Here is a 9,966-nt window from a genome sequence, read left to right as displayed (position 1 = left end):
GCTACTGGACATCAGAGGCAGCTAGGACTAGGGACTCGCAACCCCCAGCATGCTCTTTCCTCTACATCTCCCTCTGAGGCAGCATGATTTCTCCCACACTGGTGTTGTCCCTGTCGGGAAACCCTGAACTCTTCCTCAACCCCAGCTCAACCATTAGGGAGAGATTAGCCCCCTCTCCCCACTTCCAGTTGCAAAACGCCCAAGGAATGATTCAGTTGCTCTGACAAGGGCGAGGTGCTTACTCCCATCCCTGGATACTGGGGGCTTTTCTCAGAAGACCGGACATCACAGAGGGCTCTTCCGTCACCCTAATTCACATTTATCATGACATGGGGCAATGGGCAAGTTTCTTAACGTCTCTGAGCCTTGGTTTCTTTGTTATAAAATGAAAAGTTCAGGGAGGAGGCAAAAATAATGCCTTGTTCAAAGAGCTGTTGATTTTACATAGACAAGCGATGTTAATGGCTGGCGCAGTGCCTGGTATATACGAAGCACCAATAAATGTTCGTTTTTCTTTCAAGGTGAGTCTTAAAGTCAAGGAAGAAGTGAGCACATTAAAATGGAGAGGAAAATTTTTTGGAGCATAGGGAACCAAATGAGAAATGCTATACAATCCAAAGTAAGAGGCACTATAGGAGTTGTTAGACGGAGGGTAATTGAGCCTTAAATCATTCCCACCCATAAATCACCCACAAGACCCGTGTTCTAGAAAAAGGAGGGGGGACAGCATTAGCTATTGGGAACCTGGAATGTCAAGTTGACCAATTAATCTGTAGCTTGTGAGACGGTCTTTGCTATCGAGGGAAAGATCATTTCAGTCAAGTAACATTTTAGGACCAACATAAAAAGAATTGTAAAAGATTTGGATTTTGATGAACTCTGAGGAACAAGAGCTGCATTTGCTCATATTCCCTTTATAACTTTTTGGAGTCAGGCCAATGAACATACCCAGCTGTGCAGTAGGATAACTTGAATTTACTACTAGTTCTACAAAAATATTCCCTATGTTGTCTTCCCTCATACCCTTCATCCTTAAGTTTTATGAGAGGAAAAAAGACTTCATATTACACATTTCTTCAGTAAGATTACCACACCAATGCAGCACTGAAATCAATAGATTGTAAAATTTCCAGTTTTCCCAAGGCTTTCCCAAAGAGTTTAATACATCTAAGATTTGGTGTTTTTTGCATTTGAATCAATTTGACTCACACAAACATCTGTTCTTGATAAAATAGTATGAAACTTAAATGTTTCCATGGTGGCACAGAATCAAACTCCACTCCTTCTCCTTGTCCTCATCCCTTTCTTCCATAGTCCCCACGTCATCTGCTCCCCCAGTTTGTAAATGACCGTGATGTCTTGATGACTCCCTAGAGTTCACCTGCCCCCAGTTTCCATTTCCCCAGACACACGTGGGTGACTAAAGGCAGCGGCCACACCTCCTCATCACCTATGGTTTGTGGCGTCGTGTACAGTCGAGTTTTAACACCTGCCAGGTTCATTCCACCCCCTTGAGCTTTGACTCAGCCCAGATCCTGGCTCTAAGATCCACTCCCTCCACGAAGGCTTCTCAACTCTTCCAGCCCATGGGTGCACTCTCCTCTAAGCTCTTACTTACAGTCTCAGTACTTGGCTCAGTACTTTAAGCAAAGGCTGCCTGGGGCTGCAATTTAATGTTTACAAGCCTATGTCTGGGACCTTGCTGTATACTTTTTCTCTGGTACCAAGCACAACGCTGATACATAGAAGAGGCTCCGTAGATCTGTGTATGAATGAATAAATGAGTGAGTGAGTTGACGGAATGCTTTTCTACATGGCTTGACAGTTTTAGTCTTTGGGAATCAAGGTTTATGCCAGACTTAAGTCTAAAGACAGCAGATTTTGGCTCAACCCTGTCAGTTACTCTTATCACAAATTACCTCATGCATCTGGGAGACACTAAGATTAGCATTCGGAGATAGAATGAAACAGGATGCCATTAGGGATGGCATGGAGTTGTGATCAAGCACAGAGGTGGGGCTGGGGACTGGAGATGGGCACTCATCCTGAATCTTGGTTCAGGAACCGAGTAACCTGCACTCCGTCCTGGCCAATCACTGAAAAGCAGGATCTGTGATATCGGGCAAGTCATTAAATCCTCCTGAGCCCAAGAAAGTTCATAGACATCTACCAATGTGTATACAGAGTGCCCTTTCATTAGCGGAACAAATTATTGCAGGGCTCAAGAAGCATCCATTTGAAGGAGAGCAGGCCCAGCAAAGAGCTTTCTTCATTTGTTCGCTACTTCAGAAGAAATGTTCAGGAGCACGGATGTTTAGGAAACTATCCTCTATGGGATAAAATGACTAGAAGCTGCTTCCCAGAAGTCACTGGACAATTGGAAATACACTCTCATCCTCTTGAATGTTCCTCAAGACTCAGCAAGAAGTAGGTAGGTCAGAACAGAAAGGATGAAGGCCCCTTGACCCTTTCTGAACACAGCTGAGCACTACTAGCATTTTAATTAACATTGACCCCCTAGTGGCTTGGTAAAGAGCAGGCCTGGGTCCCTGGGTACTGAATGATGGTGACAATGATGGTGAGGAAGGGGAGACAGGGAGGAAAGGAGGAAGGGGAGGAGGAGAAGGAGAACTAACCTCCTCGAGAGGTCCCCATATGCCAAGCTCAGGGCCCCAGTCATTTCTTTCCCTAACCTCACACAGCACCTCTTAGCTGCAGTGGGCAGCCTGAGGCCAAGGGCAGGCTAGGAACTTGCCCGCAGTCACATCATTGAGTGGCAGAGGCACTCACCAGTCAAAAGCACAGGCTGTGAGGGATCAGGGATGTCAGGGGACAGAAAAGAGGCTCTGAGAGGGCAGATGGAGGATGCTTGAGGCTTGCTAGGGCCACACCTGCAGCACGTAAGGCTCCTCAAACATCCAGCTCACCATCTGGTCGAATCCAGGTGTGACATTCTGCATCCCTGGGAAGTGTGGGGGCAAGGAGCATGTTCCGGTAGGGCCCAGAGCAGCTGTGAGGAGGGTGAGAGGGCAGCATAGGAGTATGGGGCGGGGGCAGTCTACCAATGGGCATAGAAGGGTTTCCACATTCACACAACCAATCACACATCAGTGTGCACCAGCAAAAGATGAGTCCTACTTTGACCCTGTGCTGATACAGAACATAAGGTTTTTTGTAGTGTAGGAGATTAAAAATTTTTAAAAGCCTTTGGCATCCTCTTTAACCCATCTTTTAAAAAAAATACTTTATTTATTTAAAAGAGAGAGAGTGAGCACAAGCAGGGGGAGTGGCAGACAGAGGGAGAGGGAGAAGCAGGCTTCCCGCTGAGCAGGGAGCCCGATGCGGGGCTCAATCCCAGGACCCCGGGATCATGACCTGAGCCGAAGGCAGACGCTTAACCGACGAAGCCACCCAGGCGCCCATCTTTAATGAGGTCCCAGATGTCTCAACTGGGCCACAAGCCCAAGCACATCTAACTGCATCTGTGAGGACATGGAGCCCCCCCTCCCTCCACCAGAAGGCCATCCTGGGAGCTCCGTTTAGCAGCTGAGGCAAATAATTGTTGCACACGAACCTGGTGGTTAGAGTGGTAAGGAAAGAGGAGAAGAGATTCCTAAAACAACGCCCAGATTTATCTCAACTTTCACATTTGTACTGGGAAAAATACACCCAAAATATAACCAATGGGAGTAGCTCATTCCTTCAATGTTCCAAGTTTTCAGGCTGCTAGGCAAGAGCTTCACAGTTTGGGCAACTTTGAAGAAAATGTCCTCCCCCAGTGAGGGAGGGAGAGGGGGAGGAATGAGGGAGGGGAAGGGAGGAAGGGGAAGAGAGGAAAGAGGAGGAGGAAGGAGGAAGGAGGGAGGAGGAGGGAGGAGGAGGCCCACAGAAAGATCTGGAGGATTGCAACAGAGCTGGGAGTCTCAAGAGAACACAGTGAAAACAAATCACAACTTTGCTGCTTCAGAGATGTCAACCAAATTATGGAATAAAAATTTGTTGAGAAGAACACGACTGATACGTGTATACAGTTTATGCACTACCCCGGCTCAGACGTAAGGAAATCGGATCCCAAAAAGAGGGGGCATCCATCACCCGTCCCTGTGCCAGGCAAAAGGGTAAGGGAGCCTGGTTCGAATTCCAAGCCAAACATCAAACCCTTAGACTATAGTGACAGGGTAACAGTGAAAACTGAGCTATTTGTATGCAAAATTCATCTAAAAGTTAGAAGTTAGCACTGCAAAGATCCCGGCTATCGGCACAGCATTCACAGTAGTAACACTTAGGGAGTGCTTCCCATGGGCGGGCCCCTGTCCTCTTGCTAGTGGGTGGAACCCACACTGCAACCCCAAGTGCAGGGTGCCACAGAGGAGGAGCTAAGGGGACCACACCAGTACGTGCAAGAGCCAAGGTTTGATTCCAGGCAGCCTGACTCCGGGACCCATTGTTTCTTTATATTTATGTCCGCTTTGCTTATATCAAGCACTAGCATTTACTGGGCCCTTAGTATGTTCCAGGCACTGTCCTACGCGGTGTACAGGTATTAACTCATTTAATTCTCATTGTTATGTGATAGTCTCCTCATCCTTTGTTTGCTGGTTTACTTGCTTTTGAAATAAAAAACCCGAGGCACAGAGAAGAGATCTAAATTTGCCCCAGATCTCAGAGTATGTGGTAGAGCCAGGGTTCAGAATTATGTAGCCCGGTTCTGGGACTCCTGCTCCTGGTGGGCCCATAACTGCCTAAGAAACACACACGTCAGAGTTGAGGGAAAGCATTCACTGAGATCTTAAAAGCATTAAAGAACCCCGCTGCCTGAAATCTGATCAAGGTCATGGGTGGGGAAAATTTCCATCTGGCTGCCCACACGAGGGACAGAAGAATCATGGGAACAGATGAAAAACATACCCGTTGGTGTTTTTGCCTCATGAGCTAGGGCCCAGTTTAACAAACATGGCTTTGCCCTTTGTGCCACCCTCTTGGCACAGGTGGGATGGTTCTCCACCCAGGTCAGGCCCCCCACCCCCCGAACTCTGTTTTCTCAAAAAGATAGCCCTATCTATGTAATTTCCCAAGTATGCTTATCCTCCCCAACTAGCCCCACACGTAACTGGCACTCTAGCCTTCATCAGTGAACCCAAGGTCAGCCTAACTGCCAGCCTACTCCAACCCAGAACCCCACTGGAGGGAGTCACATTGGTGGGAAGATATACTTACACTGGGTTCGATTCTTGCATTTGGACAGACCACCAGAAAGTCAAATACCCAGGCTATGTCATCCTCCTCCCTTGCAGAATTTCTTCCCTTGAGTTGCATTTAGATATTTTGCTGTTGACATTTAGTAAAAATCTTTTGTGAAGCAGTTAAATGAAACTCTCACCAAAGGCAAGAATATGATGATATTGTCCAGTGTATCACCCAGCACCCATAGGAAACACCCCATAAAAAAACTTCCCTTTTTTTTTTTTAAGCTCAAAAAAATTTTACTTATCGCAGTGCGCCCAGCGGTCCTGTAGATCTGTCTCTTGCTTCAGCAGCGTTTGGACAGAACAGACCCAGGGATGCCCCTTCTACCAGCCAACCACCACCCTCCAACCTTTTTTCCAGTCGCAACCTTGGGAGCCATCTTCTTGGCCACCCGCTGCCTCCGGGACCAGCCAACACCCAATTTTGAGCTTAGCTCCTCATCACCAATCAACCGCGAACTCCCAGATTTGCCAGAACTATTCCACGGAGGGGGACGGCGCTGTCAACCGCTTGGTCAACATGCATCTGCGGGCCTCCTACACCTACCTCTCTCTGGGCTTCTATTTCGACCGTGACGATGTGGCTCTGGAAGGTGTGGGCCACTTCTTCCTTGAGCCGGCTGAGGAGAAGCTCGAGGGTGCCCAGTGTCTCTTGAAGATGCAAAACGAGTGCGGCGGCCGCGCCCTCTTCCAGGATGTGCAGAAGCTGTCCCAAAATGAGGGGGGGAATCCCTCGTCCCAAGATGAGGGGGCTCTTCTCCAGAACCAGGGAGCTGGAAGCCACCAGGGTCCCTGAGAAGAACCTGTCCCTGCGCTCAGGGGCTGCATGCCTGGGTTCTGCCAGCGCAGACCCCCAGCTCCCTGACTTCCCGGAGAGCCACTTCCTGAAGGAGGAGGTGAAACTCAACAAGAAGATGGGCAACCGCCTGACTCAGCTGCCCAGGTTGGGCTGGGCGAGTAGCTCTTCGAAAGGCTCACCCTCAAGCGCCACTAGGAGCCTCCAGAGCCCGGCGGCCTTTGGAGGGGCTCTCCTGGGACCCCCCTGGTGCCAAGGCTTGTACCTGAGTCTCTTCCTACAGCCACGAGGCAGCTTTTCAACCACCCTGGAGCCCTCTCCCAAGCCGTGGACCAAATGAAAACAAAGCTTTTTGCAGGGGGGAAAAAAAAAGTTTTACCTATCTTGAGGAAATAGTATGCTTTGTCATTTCTGAGCATGAAAATTATGTCCTAATAGTCCATCTCTTTTTCTATCTCCCTCTCACTTTTTAAAGCTTCTAGGAAGCTCAGAGTCAAACTTGAAATTGAAGGTATGGGCCTTTTTAGTCTATAGGAGGGACTGCAAAACTTTTGTAATCTCACCATCTCCTTGGGGGAAAATTTTAAGGACAACTCCCTGGTAGATGTCTATTTATTTCCTTATTTATAAATTATATGCATGTACCTGATTATATATTATTACCTGATTTTTCAAAAATGTTTTACATTACCTGATATTTTAAAGCACAATACACACAGAGGCCAAAGTTCATTGTTAATGCCTAAGGATATAAATCTATATTTCAAAGTGCCTTCTAATGATTTCAAAATTGTTTTAGCCTCTTCTTTCAGACCTAACTAGATTGGACTGTCATTATATTCATGCTTAATGAGGCTGACAAAGAGCGTGGCCAGGCAGCATGAGAAGCATCAGCTTGGCCATTTTCTTCTTGGCTTGAAGATGATACCAGTCGGGCAGCCCAACCCAGCAGTTTCTTTGCAGGAATATTTTTTAAGTTACTCTCCTCCTTCGCTGAGGACGTACTTAAACACAGGTAACAGAAACCAGAATCCACATGACTGGATGCACATGCGCCGCACGATGCCACAGCCTTCTAGAAGCAACCCAGTCAGCGAGGAGGCTCTGCAGCCTCTGGGTGTGGGACATGTGCCCAGAGCGTGCCTCAGGACACCTTCCGGAAGTGCCGAGGGCAGGCCGAGGGCCGCACGTGACATGCGCACGCTAGATATTACTAAATCATAATGCCTCTCATCTTAAGATGAAAAATGTCTCTAACTGAACATTCTAATGTGTGTTCTTCCAGTCCCGCAATTGATCTGATGCACACCCCTCTGGAACCGGGTCCATCTCTCCCCTCCATCCCATTTTACCTTATCCTGGTCCTGACCTCCTACTCATGTGTTTTCCCCACAGTCACTCTATTTTTATTTCTACTAACCATTATTTCTGGCCTGGGTCCTCCTTAAGTCCTTTATGGAACTTGCATGTACATTCCTACATGTCGTGAACAGGATGGCTTATAAGAAACTGTACAAGAATGCTCTTTCTCAATGTCCATACTACTACTTTAGCTAATCATACATTTGGGGATCTGTAGATATGGGAATAACCTTTGGATTATTCCATATACCTATGTCTCTAAATATTTCAAGGTCATGGTCAGCTGACATTGACTAGCAACTGAAATGGAAATACTTAGACTTTGACAAGACATTAAGTATCTACCAAATCAGAATTAGCTTTAATGACAGAAACCCTCAGGAAAGAATGACTTTATTTTTTTTTAAAGATTTCATTTATTTGAGAAAGAGAGAGAGTACAAGCGGGGGGGGGGGGGGGGGAGGCAGAAGCAGATCCCCTGCCCCCCGCGGAGCAGGGAGCCCGATGCGGGACTCGATCCCAGGACCCTGGGATCATGACCTGAGCCAAAGGCAGACAGCTTACCTGACTGAGCCAGCCAGGCGCCCCAGAAAACAGTGACTTTAAACACCAAGCTTGATTCTTTCATGAAAAAGAAGTGTTGAGGGAGGTTTTCTAGGGTTAGTCTTGCAGCTTCACAAAATTCTCTGGGACTCAGCCACCTTCAGTCACTCCCAGGAGTGGTCTTCGTGTCTGTGATCTGCAGCAGTGGCCGGAGCTCCAGGCTGTTCTCCAGGCCAACAACCCAGACTGGTGCGGAGGGGTGACATCCCTTAGGCGCACAGAGCACAGGGCTCCACACCACTCCCCCTCGCACCGCCTCGCCCAGGTAGAGTGAATGGGTATCGTAGGCATTAAAAGTCTGGGAGAATGGAGACTGGGAGAACAATAAGCAGCCTCTGCCACATCCGCTTGAAAATCTGTGATTTTAGCAAAGCAGGATTTGGTATTAGAATTGCATTCTGGAGAATTCTCATTCTAGACCATCAACTTGTAACTAATTCTGATCTTTTTTTTTTTTTTCCATTCAAAGACCCATTATCAATTACCACTCAGAGGTAGTTAAAGTAAGAATTATCCCAGGAATACATTGTCCTTTGTAGAAGCCCTGGAAAATATCTCTGTGAATGCATAGTTAATACAGTCCGACCGAAAGGCAAACATTTTCTGCCTAATAGAAACCACAATAGGGATCTTCCTAAGACACGGTTGTACATCAGGTTTTGCAAACCTGATCCTCCTTCAAATGCATTTGGGAAGTTAACTATTTAATGCAACTTGCAGTGAATTTGGATGGGGGAGACTTCCATCTTATAATGTGAATAATCTGCCTCCGGATTTGAAAGGTTCACTTATCAGACTTTCCTGAGTTAACGCAAGCTCGCTGGTGATGGTGGCAGATTAAAACAGGCCTCTGAAACAACCCCCACATGCAAATGTCATCACGGGCGTCGGCTCCTTCTGGAAGTCTCAGCCACCACCTTGTGACTCAGAGAGAGACGCTGGTCACTGGGATTTCGCTGCTTTTCCATGGAACTGACTTCAACAGCCAGAGATACGGGCAGATGCTGAGTGAGTCTTCTGTTGCTGAACACAAGTCAGAGACAGAATTCATTATGCAACAACACACATTTCTCATCTTTCAGATGCCAAATGTTCAAAGTATAAAAATACCTCCATGGGTCACTCACCAGAAAAACACAGGCAGTGTTCCATTTATGAGCTCACACTGTGTCAGTGACATCACACTTGACCAGGAGGGCCCATGGGCTTTCTAACGAATCAACGAGAAACCCTGAAATAGATAGGTTCTCCTTTCCTGGGCCTCACTGCCCCCATCGAACCTGGGGTGCTTGCTTGCTTGAGTGTACAGAAGAAGTCCAGGAATCTCGATAGTTCCGTTGAGCTGAAGGGTAAAATATTCTGGGGACGGGGGTTGAATTTAACTGTGGCTTATGAGTAATGAAATTGCCACAGCAAAAGGTGTGGTTTCCAGAAAGCTGTGACACCGCATGAACCCATTCACTCATGCACCAGCATTACCTCCAAATGCATGATGGCGGCGGGGGGGGGGGGGGGGGGGGAGAGGAAATCTCTTCCTCTGTTTTATGTTTTTGCCCCTCTCTGAATTTTAAGTGAAAAGGGAAAAATATAAAATCAGGAGCCTGCCTATCCCCTGAGACCTTTAAATTTAAGCTGGACCAAGCACTACCCGTGTATCACAGGCAACAATTTCACCCTGGCAGGGAAGTGGACTAAGTGACTTAATGGGTATTTTCCATCTCTAATTTCCATGATTAAAAGAAAGAGGTTGAGAGGGGTACATGTGGAGCCTATTGTGAGTTTGCCAATGAATCCTAATTTAGATCAAAGAGAGTCTATGTGACACTGAACCATAAACACCCTAGTGTGCGTTACTTCAAGGAAGTTGTTAGTGTGTCCCCGATGGCTATTATGTGATATAGTTGCACTCTAGAGCCTGCACCCTTTAATTACTAATATAGAAGAAAATCCCATATGAGC

The 9,966-nt window shown here is 47.1% G+C and overlaps 1 pseudogene; it reads left to right on the top strand.

Moving 5' to 3' along the window:
- Positions 1-455: 455 nt before the first annotated feature.
- Positions 456-6,240, top strand: LOC118012679 (annotated as a pseudogene).
- Positions 6,241-9,966: the final 3,726 nt, after the last annotated feature.

Source organism: Mirounga leonina, unplaced genomic scaffold (genome assembly GCF_011800145.1).
Source record: "Mirounga leonina isolate KUSES-001 unplaced genomic scaffold, KU_Mleo_1.0 Mir_151, whole genome shotgun sequence".
NCBI lineage: Eukaryota > Metazoa > Chordata > Mammalia > Carnivora > Phocidae > Mirounga > Mirounga leonina.
Note: the sequence above shows the minus strand (reverse complement) of the source record. Positions and strands in the feature narration are given on the sequence as shown.